Genomic DNA, 21295 nt, shown 5'->3' with positions numbered 1-21295 from the left:
TCGGCTCACTGCTAAGCTCGAGTCTCCTCTCAGAATTTTTTTTTTTTTTTTATTCTTTACAAGTTAGCCCTTGACTACAATCTCACCTGATGGTAAGTGATGATGCAGTCTAAGATGGAAGCGGGCTAATTTGTTAGGAGGAGGATGAAAATCCACACCCCTTTCGGTTTCTACACGGCATCGTACCGGAACGCTAAATCGCTTGGCGGTACGTCTTTGCCGGTAGGGTGGTAACTAGCCACGGCCGAAGCCTCCCACCAGCCAGACCTGGACAAATTAAGAAAATCTCAATCTGCCCAGCCGGGGATCGAACCCAGGACCTCCGTTTTGTAAATCCACTGCGCATACCACTGCGCCACGGAGGCCGTCAATGAGAATGAGAAAATGAAAGGAGAATGAGAGGGGTTAGGCCAATAGTCCACCACGCTGGCCCAATGCGGATTGGCAGACTTCACACACGCAGAGAATTAAGATAATTCTCTGGTATGCAGGTTTCCTCACGATGTTTTCCTTCACCGATTGAGACACATGATATTTAATTTCTTAAAATGCACACAACTGAAAAGTTGGAGGTGCATGCCCCGGACCGGATTCGAACCCACACCCTCCGGAATCGGAGGCAGAGGTCATATCCACTGGGCTATCACAGCTCTAAATTTAAAATCTAGCTTATTTAAATGAAAAAACATTAGTTACAGTGTGAAGTGTTACAATAAGTTTGTGACGGCTTTGGAAGCTGGCAGTGTTCTAGGGTCTTAGCCATATTTTTTACCTCGGCATCATTTGATAAATCGTGTCCCTAGTGGGTAAAACATCGCTAAGTATCAAACTTTAAGGGTCTCTAGCGAAGGGTTGACACATATATAAACCAACAACTAACCTGGACCAATTAAAAAAAACCTCAATCAGCTCAGGGGATTCGAACCCAGACCTTTGTCTTGTTAATCCGCGCACACCATTCTTTCAGCCCGCCTAAATGCGGTGTGTCTGACTATTGCACGCTCTCATTTGATAGTAAATATTTGAAGAGCCGTGATAGACCTGTGGATATGATATATTTTTTTTTTATAAGCTTAAATTGCAATAGAGAAAGGTAAACAAGAAACGACAACAAAGTAACTAAAATAGCGAACTTTCTCGTAACAGAGATGCCCAAAAGCTCTTCTTGCCTCCACAGCATCCCTTTCTTAGAACGAGATGATGTACAATTAAGAGATAAAAAGTGCCCACTCCGTAATTTAATTTCGACCGTAAATCTTCAAAACGAATTTCGCTCGCAGCCATGCTTGTACTGCCTTGAAAACATTTTGCCGCCAAAAATATACATCATTAAAAGAATAGGTTCCGTACAAACAATATTTAATGAAGTACTTTAACGTAGATAATAGATATAATCTATATTACATGAAAATGTCTGTATTAAGTAATTGTTTTTCAGTTGCATGACAATTTTTTTTTAGGTCACCATATTTTTTTTAGAATAAATTACAATCAACATCATTTCTTAATAAACATATTGCTATATCGGATTTGATTTTTAACTAAACTTTTAAACTAAATTTAGGAAAACTTAACGGTTTGGTGTGTAAATACTTTTTGATTGGGGTGACTTTGGGTGGGTGAACTTTTAATAAAGTAACATCTATAATATAAAAATGAATCGCAAAATGTGTTGGTAAGCGCATAACTCAACAACGCCGGGACCAATTTGGCCAAATCTTATTTTAAAATGTTCGTTGAAATTCAAGGATGGTTTTTACGGCGAGAAAAATTAGATTTATTGCTGGAAAAACCCTAAAAATAGCCCTTTTCTTTTTCCCATACAAATGTAACTAAAACGTAGTCAATTTGAACTTTATTGTTATTGTATAAAGTTCATATTAATAATAATTAGAAAACGGGGTAGGGGTAGGGTAGTGGTAGGGTAGGGGTAGGGTAGGGGTAGGGTAGGGGTAGGTTAGGGGTAGGGTAGGGGTAGGGGTAGGGGTAGGCTAGTATACTTATAAGAAGAGGTAAGTTTGATTTTTTGTTTGTTACGTTAAGGCTCTGAAACTACTATTCCGATTTTTTAAATCATTTCTTCAATAAAAAGCGACATTATCAGCGAGTAATATAGGCTACATTTTTTCCGCGAATTCCCACGGCAATGGAATATTTTTATAAAACTGCGAGGGGTCTGCGAGTTCAAAATATTTTTTTCTTGAAAATTGCTTTTTTTTTATTAAATTTAATTTAATTTTAAAACACTCATCCTTGAAGTCCCAAACCCAGGTTATCTGAAGGCCGCATCAGGCATACTAAGTGCCCGTTTAAATACCTAATTATGCGGACTCCGTATCAAACATCTTTGACTCGGATTCAAATTGAGACATAAATCAGCTTCGGCTTTTCTTAAAGTTACACACAGAATAAATATGATCCAGAATGAATCTTTACAAGCAGCGTGGTGAAAGTGAAACCCATTAAAAAAAAATAAACGTCACGCATCTACGTGACATTCGCATATACATTTTTTTCACAATTTGTATTTGAAAACTTAGCACTAACAACAATTACGTAAATTAGAATAATAATCATTAATTAATTACCAATGAAAAATACTCCATCATATTTATTTAGTTTTTGTGAACAGTTTTTAAAATATGTATTTGAAAACCTAGGACGCCACTTTTCTTGAATAATATTGATAATTACTAATGCGAAGCTTCGTTTCATTCTAACTCGAGAATGTATTCTTTTTTGATTGTATTCGTATTTGGAGCGGCTACGACACTTTCGTGTTCCGTGCGCTCTATCTGCATATTATTCTTTAATCTGTGACGTTATACCTGTTCGTGCTATTGGACTCTAGCTATATCAAGCTTTGAAAAGTCTACTTCTGTATTAACCCGCGGCGTTTAAAGATGAGAGAAAGATGCGAGATGTGTTACAAGTTTGAAGTGTCTCTATGTTTTTGGCATTGTAGCTCCTAAACGAATGGGACGATTACGATGCGTTCTTTTTGTTTCCTATATTCGGCTCACTGCTGAGCTCGAGTCTCCTCTCAGAATGAGAGGGGTTAGGCCAATAGTCCACCACGCTGGCCCAATGCAGATTGGCAGACTTCACACACGCAGAGAATTAAGATAATTCTCTGGTATGCAGGTTTTCTCACGATGTTTTCCTTCGCCGATTGAGACACGTGATATTTAATTTCTTAAAATGCACACAACTGAAAAGTTGGAGGTGCATGCCCCGGACCGGATTCGAACCCACACCCTCCGGAATCGGAGGCAGAGGTCATATCCACTGGGCTATCACAGCAATTTTTTATTTAAACGCTGACGTGATCGAGATGGTTTTTAGCTATGTATATGATGAAGATCCGATAAGCCAATCCGAAGATATCGGCGTTTTTTTTTATGATAAAAAAAACTACGGTACGGATTTCTATGTAAGATAAACAATAGGCTCAACCGATTTGTATAATTCTCAGTCTTTACAGTAGTTCCGCGGTTAAAATATCCTACTTCAAACAGTTTTTAAATATAGCTTGTACATTTTAATATAGTTCGCGTTTGGAACCGTCGTAACTTTAATTTTGAGTTTTTGACTAATTATTTTACCTGACGTTTCGAAAGAAGGATACTACTAGGATTAGTTTACAAGCACTTTCGAAATTAATTAATATTGACTATTATATTGAAATTAAAAGTATTTTTAACCTAAATAATGAAATTATTTATGATGTATTTAACATACATTTATATTGAGCAAAACCACTATGATTTTTAGTATAAAATACCAAATGCATATTATAAATTTAAATTCAGTAACTTTCCTTGGAAAAATCGACGTCATTTTTAAATCAGTGCATTCTACCACTTGTCATCAAGTCTTCTCTCAAGTTAACATATCATTTAGATTAATCACAGATCAAGTCTCCGGTTTTTTCTCATTTAACCACTATTTGGATAACTTTCCAAAGAAAAACCAGAGATGTACCTATTCTAGTTAATGCATTCTTCACAGACTATTAAAACGATAGACGAAGCAACACTGAAAATAGTTTGTAAAATAATAAATGCTTTTTTTATCAAAACCATATTATAATAAAAATTAAATTAATCTAAAAAATAAGAGTTACTTATGTTACAATAGCCGTAATATAATAAGTACATAGGGCATCACTATGAAATGGCTAGACATTTTGTGAAAGTGTTTGAGTCGGTCTCTCATCGTCTCAGTCATTTTAGATTCACTATTAAATTCAGCGATCTAGGTTTTTCAATGGTATTTTTTTTAGTTGCGCCTCCACAACACATTCTTACGTTTTGAAACGTTTTAAAATAAAAATAATCATTAAATCATGAATAAGCTAGCATTTGGAATGGTGATACTAATTCGGTCTAGTCACTTTCAAGCTATGGCGTGACCAAGGGACATTAGGATTCGTTTAAAAATATTGAATGAGTCGTTGGAATGATTCATCGTTAACATCATTCATTATTATTTGAATCATTTCCGAAAATGTACTACAAAACAGTGTAACAACGCCACCCAGATCAGACAAAATATTCTCAATGTACGTTTTATTTAGAAACCGGAACCGGAAACAATTGATCATTAGTGTAACAGTAGTCTATTCTAACTTTTTCCTTAATCTGTGTCCGCCCTACAAACGCGCGGTGTATTAAATGTCAGTTTATTCAAATGCAGTCAACGATTGTTTAAATTAATTCAATTAACATACTAGACATAGATCAAGTCTCCGGTTTTTTCTCATTTAACCACTATTTGGATAACTTTCCAAAGAAAAACCAGAGATGTACCTATTCTAGTTAATGCATTCTTCACAGACTATTAAAACGATAGACGAAGCAACACTGAAAATAGTTTGTAAAATAATAAATGCTTTTTTTATCAAAACCATATTATAATAAAAATTAAATTAATCTAAAAAATAAGAGTTACTTATGTTACAATAGCCGTAATATAATAAGTACATAGGGCATCACTATGAAATGGCTAGACATTTTGTGAAAGTGTTTGAGTCGGTCTCTCATCGTCTCAGTCATTTTAGATTCACTATTAAATTCAGCGATCTAGGTTTTTCAATGGTATTTTTTTTAGTTGCGCCTCCACAACACATTCTTACGTTTTGAAACGTTTTAAAATAAAAATAATCATTAAATCATGAATAAGCTAGCATTTGGAATGGTGATACTAATTCGGTCTAGTCACTTTCAAGCTATGGCGTGACCAAGGGACATTAGGATTCGTTTAAAAATATTGAATGAGTCGTTGGAATGATTCATCGTTAACATCATTCATTATTATTTGAATCATTTCCGAAAATGTACTACAAAACAGTGTAACAACGCCACCCAGATCAGACAAAATATTCTCAATGTACGTTTTATTTAGAAACCGGAACCGGAAACAATTGATCATTAGTGTAACAGTAGTCTATTCTAACTTTTTCCTTAATCTGTGTCCGCCCTACAAACGCGCGGTGTATTAAATGTCAGTTTATTCAAATGCAGTCAACGATTGTTTAAATTAATTCAATTAACATACTTTATGTACTTCCTATTCAACACTTGTGTGCCTGTGTACTTCGATACCTTTTTAATAGTTTTTTCAATACATTTTGTATAATTAGTACCGTAGTTACGCTGTTAATTAGATAAGATTGAAAGATTTACACTTAAATCAGCAATTAAAATGCTAATTAGCTATTTATTAAGCAGAGTGCAATTTCGTTAGTGATGTTTATGGTATTGGGAAGTTTAATATAAAATTATTAATCAATTAGTATGTAAAATATTGACGCCTAGTAGGGAACGACAGCGACTATGTCAGCGTGGATAGTAAATAGCACATATGTTTTCTGTGATAATAGCAAGTACAATGTTTGGGTTTTGAGTCTCGGACCACAGGTAGTCTAGGATTATAGATTGTAATCACCTCTTAAATTATTGATTTATAATGCATTTAAAAAGAACTTCTTAATAGGAATAAAAATAAAATATAGCAAACAAATTAATAAACTGGCGGACGACCTAGTTTTTTAGAAATCTCGCGGAAACCATGGATTTTTGAGGAAAGAAAGTAACCCATGTTCTGTTCCAAGGTCCTATTTACCTCTATACCACATTTTATCTAAATCGGTTCAATAGAAATGTATGAAATCGTCTGCTAGTCTATACTAATACTATTACTACAATATTTATAGTATTAGTATAATTTCGTCTTCCCAATAGAGCACTATAAAAAAATCGGTCGACCGATCGGTCATTTACACTCATTGCGAAATCTGTGCGACGAACGATTGACGGCGGTATAAATAGTCCTCCGCCCGGCGAGTGGCCGTCACCTGTGGCCCAAACGGTACACGCTCGCTTGTTGTACTCAATCTCAAGCAAACACTATCAGCCCACTGCAGCGGAGAGACCAGATATGGAGCTTAAACCATCGATATAAATCGTTAGATGGCCCCCTCCACATTAAAGAACGCTGAATTTTACGTCATTACCCAAAGACGTGCACGCACATCTTATCTTATTAGTACGTAGTACAAGCGCATGCTGTGAGTGGACGTGGACTTAATATAATATTTACTGTTTTTTTCTTATTTTAATCCCTTAATGCCTTCGTGTTCATTTTGGAAGTGTAAAAACACAATCCACAACATGAATAAAGAGAAATGTGTTATGAGTGATGACGTACTCAATGTGCGAAACCAATGACAATTCCGCGACGCGTTGAGGCCCATCTAACGATCTACGATCGATGGCTTATACTCACAACTCCAGTGCTAGCAGGGCACGCTTAGGTTATAATAACGTTTGACTGTGATAGTTAGACAGTTGTTTTTGTTAGTTGTTGTTGACCGATTTGGCACAGTTGGTAATTCGGTGATTTCCCAGGGAGATCCTTTCACTTTTTAAACAGTCTTTCACATGCTGTCTCATTAGAGGCCCTACAGACAGTCTTCAATACTGCCCATTTTGCAAAGTATAGACCTGATGCCATAATCGCGCATGCCGCTATGGCATACCAGGGTATGTAGCCATGTGGTGAGGTAGCAAATGTCATTCCCATATATATTTTTAATTTTCGAAGCGTTTGCGATTGTAGAAAGGGAATCGTCGTGCGACATAGCTACAGGTCCTCAGCATTTTCCTGCATAAGCAATATTTGATAACACAAATTATAGAAGCATTTTTAGAGGAGCTTAATGAAAGCTTAGTGAATGCTCAGAATGCAATAAATGTTTATTGGAACTAACTTACCATACTGGTACTGGTATTTGTAGGCTACATTTTGGTGCTACTTCTTTGAAAGAACCACTAAAAATTTAAGTCTTTAAATAAGCATTATATTATGAGAGAGACCGCAATCATCAAAGGTATTAATACGCACAGTTATTTGAACAAATAAACAATCAACCAAAACCAACATCGCTGGAGAAGTCAATTAACCTCGATATGTGCTCATTTGCCACCTGATAGACGAATGAAGGTGGGGATATAAAGATTAATATTATTATTGCACAATCATTGTGAGCCGTGGTAGCCCACCTATCACGTGTCTCATACGATGGAGGAAAAACATCGTGAGGAAACTTAAAGACATGAGAATTTTCTTAATTCTCTACGTCTATGTGTAGACTAGAGAGCCGCGATAGCCTAGTGGATGTGACCTCTACCTTCGATTCAGAGGGCGTAGGTTCACGGGGCATACACAACCTACTTTTCAGTTAAGTGCATTTAAAAAAATCAAATATCACATCACACATGTCTCAAACTATAAAGGAAAAACATTGAGAGAAAACCTGCATACCTGAGAATTTTCTTAATTATCTACGTGTGTGAAGTCTGCCAATCAGGGTTCATTCTGAGAGGAGATAATTTTCCTACTTAATTAATCTATCATACCTATATTTAATTTGGCCTACGATAATATATAGATCCATATTCTAACGCCCAAAATTGATGGTCCAAAACCACAGCAAATAAAAACTATGATATGCCAAAGATGTGATGCCAAAGATGTTCGAAACCATTTCTTGACAAAGACTAAGGCACTATCTTTACTCTGACTAAGGTCGTCATCGACCCCTATATTCGGCTCACTGCTGAGCTCGAGTCTCCTCTCAGAATGAGAGGGATAAGGCCAATAGTCCACCACGCTGGCCCAATGCGGATTGGCAGACTTCACACACGCAGAGAATTAAGATAATTCTCTGGTATGCAGGTTTCCTCACGATGTTTTCCTTCACCGATTGAGACACGTGATATTTAATTTCTTAAAATGCACATAACTGAAAAGTTGGAGGTGCATGCCCCGGACCGGATTCGAACCCACACCCTCCGGAATCGGAGGCAGAGGTCATATCCACTGGGCTATCACGGCTCAACATAATATAATTTATTTCACCGCGGCTAGTTGCCTCAACTGGTGAAAGAAGGGCATGGTTAATATTTTGTGTAAACGATCAGCCTGGCTGTCCAAAGCTGATATGTAGCCAATATTCTTGCCACCATTCCACGTAGGTATAATTGTATATCTATTAGCATAAGTTAGCTTAAGTTTCGTGTATTAATTTCAATAAAAAAATAAACACTTAAGTAATATAATCACACTATAATATTATAGAGGCGAAAGTTTGTGTGTGTGTATGTTTGTTCCTCCTGCGGCTACTGAAGCGATTTGGCTGAAATATGGAATGGAAATGGATTTCACTCTGGATTAACACATGGGCTACTATTCATCCCGGAAACATCCGTGGTTCCCAAGGGATTTGCGAAAAACTGAATTCCACGCGGACGACCGCTAGTTAACAATAAATACTTAATTTGCTGAATATAATGTAAGGCAGCTATCTAATTTTTCTCTGAGCTGTCGGCCAGCGATTTATAATGGCACGAAACTTACAATGCCCAATTAGCACATACGAGCTTGTTTGAGCTTTATACACTGACTCGAGTGATTTTGTAATACGAAGTAATTTATGTGCCAATACAATGAAATCCTGTTAAATTGGGAAATAATCAATAAGAAGTAGAAAATTATTAACTAAAATTAGAAAATTAACTAAAACGTAAATACATATAATTCAATTATTATTAAGTACACAAATAAATTACTTCCATTCAATTCCATTCATTATTAGACAAGTTTTTAGAAGATTAAATGAGTATTATAGTAAATTATCTCTAAAATTAGACATATTTTTTAAATAGATTTCAAACTAAATACAAACATGATAGGTAAACATAATTCCAATTATCCAAACCATTTGTAAATTACATATAACATTCAAATAGATTTAAATTACCGAATTGATCTTAAATTCCGATCGAGTATCGAACTTGGAACATTTCGCAGTAAAACCGCATGTAATTAACATATCAGTGATGGCCTAAATAAATAAAACAACAATATAACCCTTAAAACAACTGTTGTGCGACTTTAAGTGATAACAGTATGTAGAGCTGAGTGATTAGATAACGTACAGTGGCTCTAGAGCTAGACACTCGTGAGCAAAGTGCGGCTTTCTGACCGGCGAGGTGCCTTGGAAACTGGAACCCTTAAACCTTTGGTTACAGCGATTAATATGAGTAATTATTCAAATTCAAAATTCATTTATTTCAAGTAGGCTTAGTTTGCAAGCACTTTTGATACGTCTGTTGACTATTTGTAAAGATTCTACCACCGGTTCGGAAGGCAGGAAACTGGCAAGAAACTCAACAGTTGCTTTTTTGAAATGAAAAAGTCATACAGTATTTACAATTGATAACAATTACAATTTCTTATAGTTTTACTTCCTGTGTGAAGGTGGAAGCTGATCCAACGGCCTCCAAGCATCTTTATCATTAAGGAACTCATCAATGTTGTAGTACCCTCGACTAAGTAAATGTTTTTTAACACATTGCTTAAAGCTATGCATTGGCAAGTCCATCACAACTTATTGAAACTGCATCGTTATTCGTTGGTCTAGTGGTTACTGGTTAGCCTATGTGTGTCTTCGAGAGGGTTCCTGGGTAGGTTTTTTTATTCTATGACAAGTTAACCCTTGACTGCGATATCAACTGTTGTTTAAGTGACGATGCAGTTTCAGATGAAAGCGGGCTTAATTGGAAGAGGCATAAGTACAAGTATCCATACCTTACTTCGCTGCATCGTACTGGGAAGCTAAATCCCTTGGCAGTACGTCTTTGCCCGTAGGCTGCTAACTAGCCACCTAACACCAGATCACCAAACTGAGCCAATTTAGAAAATATTTAATCCCAAATGGCCCGCACCCAGGACGCATCGCTCTGTTAAGAACCACAGCAACTGCGACGGAAAGGTCGTCAAAATATCATTGTTGGGCTATGAAATATTGAGCTTTTCTTTCTTCCAAAAAAATTCTCAACCCAGAGCTGAGAAGTTGGTAGTGGTATACACGCCTGTGCCTCTGAGAGCACGTTAAGCCATTCCTCCGAGTCATTATAGTTAAATAACCCTTTCGCTAGGGGGAGGCAAGAAAGTTATGTCGGGCTTCAACCGACAAAAACCTCACGGTGTTCTTACTCGTCGCCTGATGACTGTGCCACGGGAACGGTTCGTAAGCTACCGCAACGGTGCATTTCATTCTCCTGGCTTGTACTAATACAGATATTACTTATCTTACTACTACCTATATAGGTGTATATCACACTAGCTGACGCCACGCGGTTTCACCCGCGTGTGTCCCGTTCCCGTAGGAATACGGGGATAATATATAGCCTATAGCCTTCCTCGATAAATGGGCTATCTAACACTGAAAGAATTTTTCAAATCGGACCAGTAGTTCCTGAGATTAGCGCGTTCAAACAAACAAACTCTTTAGCTTTATAATATTAGTATAGATCTGCAGACAAGATTACGCGTTTAGCAATAACAAACCATTAATTTGTTTTGCAGAATTACTTAACAACTACATACATCAATAAAGTCATATATGAAGATTGTTTTCATTTAGTAAATAGCCAAATAACCCTATCCGACGCAGTGTAAAGTTGCCCGTAACTAAATTGCCGGCCGTAAAATTGCAAGTAATCGTATTGCAGCCGGTCGCTCGCCTCCTAAGTTCGCCATCCTGTACCAAATTGCTGCCGACTGTTAACCCAGATTAGCTGCGACCGGCCCAGACCCTCTTTTACCCGACTGCGAGACAAACGAGGTATTGTTTTAACTATAGTATACCTTTAGTATAGTTCAATCTCCGTAGCGCAGTAGTATGCGCGGTGAATTTACAAAACTTGAGAAAATAAAATGAATGTATCTATGTATTCACCATCAAAAAACTCACAGGCAAGATTCACAGCAACACAAACAAAAAACCTTGGTTTATTTGTAGCACAGCAATTGTGACAAAGACGTCCAGGGAAGGGAAGTACTAATAATGCTTATTTCTGGACTAATCTTTCCCACTTCTAGCGCAGTCTTGGTTTGAATTGAACAGGACATATTTTTCACCATTAACTCCTGTACTAACAGATTTAAAATCTAATGTCCGGTCCAAGGCATGTACCTCCAACTTTTCAGTTGTGTGCATTTTGAGAAATTAAATATCACGTGTCTCAAACGGTGAAGGTCGTGAAGGTCGGATCGTGAGGAAAAAATGAAATTTTCTTAATTCTCTAGGCGTGTGAAGTCTGCCAATCCGCATTGGGCCAGCGCAGCGTGGTGGACTATTGGCCTAACCCCGGGAACTGATGCTCAAGAGTGAGCCGAATATAGCTTGCTAATGATAATGATGATGATAGTTCTGGCTGAGCTATTTAAGTTATTTCTTAGGGCATCCACTTATAGCAATTTCAAAATCTGCGCGTTTTAAATTACCTAGTTTTAGGTAATTTAAAACTTTAGTTGGTTCATACATATACCTAATGTGAGTAAATCGTTTATGGAAAGTTTTTAAGTTTGGTTATATTGTTAGGCAACAGCGTCCGGAAACTGTTAATATTTTTTTAATAAATAAATGACGAAAATTAAACAAAGCTTCTGATTCTATAAACGTATACACGTCGCTAAGTGTACGTATATTACAAAAGTATGCGTTAAAACAAATATTTGGATTTACAAACAAAACCCAGATGTTCCGACTAATCTCCCAAGTTTTCATTAACTCGCAACTTCCGTCACATTCGGCCAGATAACAAAAGGGGGGCAGACAGTGGGGGGATAGATAGTGATAACACTATCTATGTGTGCTTTCTTCGCTTATCACCATCAAATCAGTGCCAGCTAGATACGGCTGTAGTAGTGATAATGACTAAACAGATGTCGAACTGGCGTTTTACTACATGAGAAATCCAAAATTGGGCCCTCTTCAGAACGATACAGAAATGAGAAATGTACTAAAAATCTTGTAATTCTCTGTCTGTAAATTTATTCTCTGTTCTAGTTTTCAAACTGACAGTTTCAGATAGAGATTTTGACAAAATGTGTCAAGTTAATGTCAAATTCCTGGAAAAACTGTAAGTTTGACAAGGATAATGCAATGAATATGATGGCAACCGCATTCGATGTTGTGCAAACGCACATATAACAAGTGATTTAGCTGATTTAGCCAACGTATATTTTTCTGAAAATTGGTCTCATGAAATCTCCTTATATGATCTAATTTATAGCCAATTTTCAGCTTTGTATCGTTTAATTTTTTTGGGCCCGTGTTTGTATGGTGACTGTGTTTCTCCTTTGTTCATTTTCGGACGGGGTTATTTAACTTGAGTATGAAGTGTTATGAGTTCAACTATCTGTTTAAATAATGTTTTACAAGTTTCTATATTGTCAATGTCAAAACATTATTCTACATTCTCCAGTCTAAAATATACCCTATAGAACACAAAATAGAGCACAATTTAGTTTTATTTCAGGAGTGCCTCAGCCGGGATGACCTCATCCCGGTGCACTTTAGGCTAAAAATTACCGAGATTAATGAAACCCGTGTGAAGTTACAGAGCCCTCTAAGGCACGCTAAGCCACTGGTTAGACGCGTTATATTTGCCTGCTACGACTAGTTATACACTAAGTGCAGTCTGCGTCCATCAGATATGTAATTCATTCAAAGATTCTACAAGATACATACAATCGCGGCCTTGAGTGTCGTTGCTAAACGGAGCAAACGGTGCAAAACTACTAGGAACTAGTGCATTTAAAACGATAATTATTTATAACTAGCGGACGCCCGCGACTTCGTCCGCGTGGAAATCAATGTAAACTTTCAAGCCCTATTTCACCACTTTAGAGTTTATAGAGTTAATTTTTTTTTAATCCTATTATATTTCGTAGTTTTTAATGATATATGAACAAATTATTAAAACTGTAACTCTTAAAATGAAGGACTTTCCAAAAAGACTTTCAACACCTTATTCACCCCTTTTTAATTTTATTTTCCCAATAAAAAGTATCCTAAAACCTTCTCCTTATTATGGTCTTAAACCGTGCCAAGTTTCATTTGAATTCATTCTGTAGTTTCAGAGTGATGCCCGAATAACAAAAAAAACACGGACAGACAAAAAATCAAAAAAAATATATTTTTAGCTTCAGTATCAAATATATAATACCCCTCAAAAAAAAATTTCAAAATTTCTTCAATGTACCAAATGTACAGAATTCGTAGTTTAAGTATAGATTCAAGATGGCGCTGGTAGTACTCTATGCCACGGTAACGTTTGTTGTTATAAATGATATTTAAATAAAATCTCAAATTGCGAATAAATTTATAGAATTCGACCAGTTTTATTATAAGTATAGATTTAATTGGAAAAATACATCGCCGAGGAAATGTTCAGAACCGTACAGTATAACAACTTTTGCTAGCTCGCCTCGCACGCAATAGTTTCTCCGTTACTTACAAAAGTTAAAACATCAGAAATGAATCCGACGCAGCATCAAACGCGTCTAACTGGTTCCCAAATCCGTTTATTGATTTAATTAACTAATAAACGCTTTTAGCACATCAGCATTTTTTTAACTTCATCTAGCTTAGTGACCAAATCCGAAAGGTATTCGAATCATTTGGCTTAGGCCTACAATATCATATTAATATCCACTCTGGCGTATTTAAGTGTTTCATAAACGAAACGTCTTGGGTTCGATCATCTATACTAATATTATAAAACTGAGATTTATCGATATAACTCTAAACCTAAATGCTGTTAGAGAAAGTTAACAATTAGAAATATGATTACCAAAGAAGAAAGTTGACTCCCGGAACTTGACTTTCATGGTTAATAAGTTTTTATTTATGTTGACAACAGGGTTCCACGCGCTAGGTTGAGGACTAGACTCTGCGCCACGAATGAAGTCCTGCGACTAAAACCTAAACTAAAATTCACAGCGCCTTACACAAATAACAATAAGACCGCCATTACCAAATGAAAATGAGTGCCACTAAGCACCGCGTCTATGGGATTTTTTTCTTGGCGCGGAGAATACTCTAATATGTTTTCTTTAATAGATTTGTAATTAAGTAAATATAAATTTAAAAAAAATGTTTATCATAAAGAGCCCTACAAGCTATCGTATATTTTATCCGCAGTATCAAGAATTTACAAGTTTTTCAAGATGTCACCTAGACTAATATACATAAACTCATACATACACATCTACATGCAAACCTCGTGTATAATAAAAAAATAGTCGTGTAAAGTAGTATTTCAGTAGGATAGAAAAATTGCTTTATACACGGTCGTCCAGAAAACATCGATTTATAAAATCAGCATTAATGCGAGCAAAGCTGCTGTTAAAAATATACCTATCAACAACATATTACGTACATAGATATAATAAATGAGATTGTCTGTCTCTCATCAATCAATATCCAGACCGGGGACATATTTTGAAAAGACTAAAGACCTACTTAACTAAGGTTAGTCACCTCGCTACCTGAGCGCGGTGAACGAATCTTTATAAATAACAAGAAATGTAGAGCAACAATAGATAACTATTGTTTTTTTTATTCTAGACTTCTATGAAATCTTTGTTGTAAACCAACTTTGATATTATGTATTTTTGTAATGCTTAGCCATTTTATCATTCTATCGATGTAAATAGATACGTTAAATTTAATAAGTACTTACATAAATGAAATTTTTAACTCCCGACGAAAAAAAATAAAAAAAAATATGTTTATTTCAGGCCTTGACCCATAGTTGTTAGTGTACAAAAAAAAGACAATAGCTTAAATTATATGTTAGTAAAATAAATACAGATCAAAAAAATAAAAAATAAAAAAAAGAGAAATAATAACACTACATATTTAGGTATAATACTTACTTAAGATATCTGCCCCTACATACTGACACACCGGGCACACAGGTATGTGTGTGTATCCAGTGCCTCAGTATGGGAAAAGAGGGATGTTATAAGTTTGACTTGTCTGTCTGTCTGTCTGTGGCACCATAGCTCTCGAACGGATGAAGCGATTTCAGTTTAGTTTTATTTTTTTGATCGAGAGTGTAATTAATAATTTCATGACATTCGGGAGTTTTTCAAAATTTTCATGTTTTTGCAATATGTACTCAAGAAAACCTTGCTGGTATACCTATTCAGTTACTCACTTGATTTAACATGAAAGTGCTAAAAGAATTTTCAAAATCGGTTCAGTAGATCCAGAGATTACCCCCTACAATACCAGTAACTTAACGTCTTTTAATATAAAAGATATTTTATTGAAAATTTTGATGTCAACCTAAATGGAAAATTAAAATCGCAGGTACAAAAGTATCTACCTACCAGCGACAAAAACCACTAGTACCAATTAGTGTTTCAAAGTTGGCCCTTGAGCCAGTAAGACGGGCCTGTAAATGGGCCCGCGTAGTAATGAACCGTTTTTGGACACCTTACCAAAAGGGACATCTTTGTCCATCTTGCTTGTTACGTTAACAACTTATTATTGGGTAAAAATAATTATCTGATACTCCCCGCACTTTATAAATGCAAAAATGCAGTGCCTATCCTGATGACTCATTATGCACCATTTTGTACAACTTGTAGGTACAATGCATACCCTGATTTAAAACCTTGTGCACGCCATGCATCTATCACAGCGTCTATGTATGTTTTTTTTTCAATGACAAGTCCTGATCTTAAGTGACGATACAGTCTAAGATGAAAGTCGGCTAAGTTGCTACTGTCTCTGACGGTTTCTTCGCGTCGTACCGGAACGCTAAATCGCTTGGCGGTACGCCTTTGCCGGTAGAGTGGTAGCAAGCCACGGCCGAAGCCAACCAGCCAACCAGACCTGATCTCAACAAAATTAGAGAATCCTAATTTGGCGTGGTGGAAATCGAACTCAGGACATCTCTATTGAGAATCACATACAAAATAACATGCAGTAAGTTTGCACAGATTCTCTATTAGAATGTTCTCTATTAGATTTTGATTAATGAGGTAAAGTTGGAATTGTCTAGCATTCCACGTCTATGACGTTATGACTGAACTAATAGATACAATACGGCAGAACATATTTCAAAAGTCACCCGCAATTTCACCTGTGTTCTCATTCCCGTGGGAATACAGAGTTACAATATACCTTATGACACTCACAAATATCGTAGCTTTCTAGTGCTAAAAGAACAAAATACATTAGATACAGAGATTCAACCCTAAATCCACATAAACTCACACACTTTATAATTAGATTGAAAAATAAATTCAAACGTCGAGTTTTTTGTTCATAAATTTTGCGTGTTTACTACTGATAGGATCTCTACCAATCATCATTATAATTAACGACCCATATTCGGCTCACTATTGAGCACGGGTCACGAGGATTAGGCTAATAGTCCACCACACTACCACAATGCAGATTGGCAGACTTCACACACGTAGAGACTTGTGAAACTTCTCAGGTTTCCTTATGATGTTTTTTCTTCACCGTTCGAGACATATGATATTTAATTTCTTAAATTGCACATTACTGAAAGTTGAAGGTGCATACCCCGTACCGGATTCGAACTTACGCCCTCCGAATCGAAGGCAGAGTTCATATCCACTGGGCTACACGTCACTACCAGTATCTATCGATAACTTAAATCGATTAATATCTGTCTAGGTCATCGACAAAACATGATTACTAGATAAAAAAACCGGTCGGTTTACTTGTAATCAAGGTACTTTAATCTGATATTAAACGTTATTAATTCATTATAATATTCATCGTGAGCCTAAAGCTGGTAGCAGATCTCATTATAAACACCCAGTTTTAGCACGAACGAGGAATCGAACCTGGAAATCTGCTGATGAAACTAGACATAAGACGATTTAAAAATATAAATCTTTGTACTTATATTATAAAGCTGAAGAGTTTATTGGTTTACTTGAACGCGCTAATCTCAGGAACTACTGGTCCAGTTTAAAAAAAAAAATCAGTGTTAGATAGCCCATTTATAGAGGAAGGCTGCAAGGCTATAAAACATCCCCGTGTTTCTCCGGGAACGGGAACCACGCGGGTGAAACCGCGTAGTGTCAGCTAGTAAATTATACATATGAAACAAAGGAAGTGTAACTACATTACATACAGGTAACTATCTAATCTGCCTATAAACAATCGCCCTGTAAAACATCCATGCTTATACCACAAATATTTTGCTATTCTAGGAATCAAACCCGCGATATTGGGTACAAAATTCCACTGCGCCACTCGAGCTTTAAATTATTTATAACCACTTAAAATTATATTTTGAACGTACGAAGACATTTTGGATTTACTAACGCTAAGTAACCTAGCGTTATGCAAATCAAAGGGGAGACATTATAAACAATTAATAATATGTATAATTAAAAGCCTTAATAGCTCAGCGGTGAAGGGGCCACACTCAACACTGAGAGGTCGTGGTTCGATCCGCGCCCGCTGGAGACTATCGCTATCGTGCCAAATTCTAACAATCTTCGGTTTTTATTGAGGAGATAAAGCGAATATTTGACGCAAACAGACGCGCTGCGGTCTGACCCGCGTACTTCTCGTTCCCGTGAGACTAAGTAAAAATATATACACTTACAAATAACGTGGTACTCAACTAATCGTTGATTAGTTGAGTACCACCTCTCAGAATGCAAGAGGTTAGGCCAATAATCCACCACGCTGGCCCAATGACATCACACACGTAGTCAATTAAGGAAATTCTCAAGTTTGCAGGATTCCTCACGATGTTTTTCCTTTACCGTTTGAGACACGTGATATTTAATTTCTTAAAATGCACACAACTGAAAAGTTGGAGTTGCATGCCCCGGACCGGATTCGAAGCTTGGCCCTCCAAATCGAAGGCAAAGGTCTTATCCACCGGGCTATCACGACTCACAAAAATCTCTCTATAATACAAATATAGTCAAGAAATTAAACAAATATAAAAAATAACCAATTAGAGATTTACACCCAAAATAAAATCCTACGTAATGCGAACAAAACGCATGAACATAAAAACATTTATGCTAAAGCCATGCAAAGCCGAAAGTATTGTAAAAGCTCATAAAATGCTAATTTACAACAATAACTTCGATAACGTTCGACTAAACAACGAATGGATTTATAGCAAAAAGGAATTATAGTAATAGATTTTAAATACTCTTAATATATTCAAGCTTATTTTTTTTACATAGAAATTAATTTATAAAATGAGAGAGAAAAGTCCTTGAATTTGAATAGATACCTACCTATACAAAGCAAGTATTTCTATCTAAAAGCACACAGAGCTTGTATTTTTAGTAGCATCTAGTTGAACGTCAGGATTACTAGATTTTTTTCTGTTTTTGTATAATTATGTATGGTTCCGAAATACCACGTCAGTTGTAAAGAAATTTTAAGTATTATTTAAAATCCTACCAAAAAAATCACGCCTGCAATGCAGAATTCCCGACTTCTTCAATTTTCACCTATATCCATTTAAGTTACAAAAAAGAAACGAGAATCTCCATTAAAATCAGTTTAGTAGTTTTTGTAGCACGACGCGACCGGACAGACAGAAATTTGGGTCACTTTTTCTGACTCTACATTTTGAATACAGCACAGTTCACTCGACTAAGCTATCAATACTTTGTTTCCAATCAATCTACGATCTACCTTATCGTATAATTTAGAAGATTGTTTGAGTATTAAATTTTTTCCATTCAATTTCACATCCGTAAACTACCTAACTACTTTTTTTTTAAATTTTTGTTTACAAAAAAGTTGTACTTTTTAAAATTTTAAAGTATAGGTTATGACGCTCACAAATAATGTGACTTTTTATTGCAATTTTTTTTTTATGGTAAGTGATGATGCAATCTAAGACGGAAGCGGGCTAACTTGTTAGGAGGAGGATGAAAATCCACACGCCTTTCGGTTTCTACACGACATTGTATCGGAACGCTAATTCGCTTGGCGGTACGTCTTTGCCGGTAGGGTGGTAACCACGGCCTAGGCCTCCCACGAGCCAGACCTGAACAAATTAAGAAAACCTCAATCGGCTCAGCCGGGGATCAAACCTAGGACCTCCGTCTTGTAAATCCACCGCGCTTACCACTGCACCACGGAGGCCGAAATGTCAAAGTCTAAATGTATAATTATTATTTAACACAACTCCTAGGTATTTAAGTTCACTTACGAGTAAGTAAATTATATGAAATGCCTCGTAGGTTCAGTGGTTAGTCTACGTGGCTGCCGATCACGAGGTTCTGGGTTCGATTCCTGGGTTGGGCTATGAGATACTGAATTTTCCTTTTCAGAAATTTTCAGGTAAAATTCTCAGCCCGGAGTTGGCAGTGTTAGACCCATGCCTCGGTGAGGACTATTAAGCCTTTGATCCTGGTCGTTATCGTTAAAATCTGATAATCTGGTCAGTAAAGAAATATTTTTACCCTAAGCCCACCAACCGACATTGTAGAAGCGTTGTGGGTCTAAGCTCTATATCCTCTCTCCATTAAGAAGGGAGGATATTTTGAGTAAGAATTTCATGTAGGTATTTCCACTTAATCTAAATTTTCATTGAAATATATTTTCCGATTATTCAATTATTAAAACTATTTAAGTACCTATGTATATTTATTTATATTAAGCCTACTTGAACTTTAATTAAATCTCCTAATCCCGAACTCTATCTCCAATGGCTTAATTTTCCGTTCCGCATTAACATAATTTCCATCTATCTAAAACATAATTTTGTGCTATTTAAAAAAAACATACTAAAACTTAATAGTCAAAAACTTAATCACTTTAAACATGGTTATTAATGAATTCAACTAACTTGTATCCGGAGAGGTCGAAGCAAAGCAGTTTCGAAATACCGTTCAGTGATAGGTATTTTTCATAACCGCGCGTTCCCATGTAACTATAATCCTCAGAAGTTGGTCGTCACTTGCGGTTCATGTAACTTTGCACTGGTAACACATTCAAACTGTAACTTAGACGAGTTTATTTCCCTGAGAACTGAAACACAGAGCACTGTCACTCCACCGCGGAATATTATAGAATTTATTGCACAAAACCTCAATTTAAATCAAGAAAAGACGAAAAATAACAGCGCGATTTAAGTTCTAAGATAAAAAATCAATTTCATGGAAAAAGTCTCCGATCTGATGCGAAAACGATTTTAAGAGCTGACTATACAAGAACGGAAATTAAAAAAAATGCACTTAAAAAACAATTGGCAATACCAATAGCCAGTCAAATATTTCGCAAAACGAACGGGAAACTGTAATATTGACAGTAATAACGAGCCGATACGCGAGGCGCGTAAAAAGAAATTTTCATGCGAACCGAAATTATCAGATTACTGTCGTCAGGCGAAACTTTTTTCGGCGAACTTTTTTGCTGCGAATCGTTTCGTAACCGCTTGTACAACTGAAATCGGTCCAAATCGGCCCGCGCGACCGCGTGGTTCGCAGTTCGCACAACTTCTACACACATACATGCATATGCGAAATTTTCAAACACATTTTCCAAGCCGTCTGCAATGTTATGCAACTGCGGAGAGTTTTTCCGAGACTTTTTCGCTTTAAAACTATTTATGTGAGGGAAAAAATATTTGTACGAATATTCTATAATATTTGGCGGTGTTACACTTTACCGAAAGCAGTTTATCGTAATCGTTCGGAGAGCACGTGTCGGCGACACAACCGACCCGCGTCAGGTCTCGCGCAATACTGAGGAAAGGAACTCAACTGTAGGATCTCGGGAGATTCTAAGCGGCCGCACCGCGGGCGAAACTGCGTTCGAACCAAAAGCTCGGACACTAAACCATTTCCTGAAAAACTTACTCTATAACTAGAGTAAGCTCGATATCGAGATGAATAAGCC

At 36.5% G+C, this 21295-nt stretch overlaps 1 protein-coding gene across 4 annotated transcripts in view; it reads right to left on the bottom strand.

Moving 5' to 3' along the window:
- Positions 1 to 21144, bottom strand: part of LOC112053064 (fibroblast growth factor 10) — a 219153-nt gene extending 198009 nt beyond the window's left edge. The window contains exons 1-2 of one of the 4 annotated variants that reach the window (XM_052888469.1): positions 21066 to 21144; positions 20244 to 20440 (exon numbers count right to left, since the gene is read on the bottom strand). The gene's annotated coding sequence lies outside the window, so the exon portion shown is untranslated. The other 3 variants (XM_052888468.1, XM_052888471.1, XM_052888467.1) reach the window with 3 other exon arrangements.
- Positions 21145 to 21295: the final 151 nt, after the last annotated feature.

The sequence above is a fragment of the Bicyclus anynana genome, chromosome 22 (genome assembly GCF_947172395.1).
Source record: "Bicyclus anynana chromosome 22, ilBicAnyn1.1, whole genome shotgun sequence".
Lineage (NCBI taxonomy): Eukaryota > Metazoa > Arthropoda > Insecta > Lepidoptera > Nymphalidae > Bicyclus > Bicyclus anynana.
The sequence above is the reverse complement of the archived record's forward strand: the minus strand, read 5'-3'. Positions and strand labels throughout refer to the sequence as shown.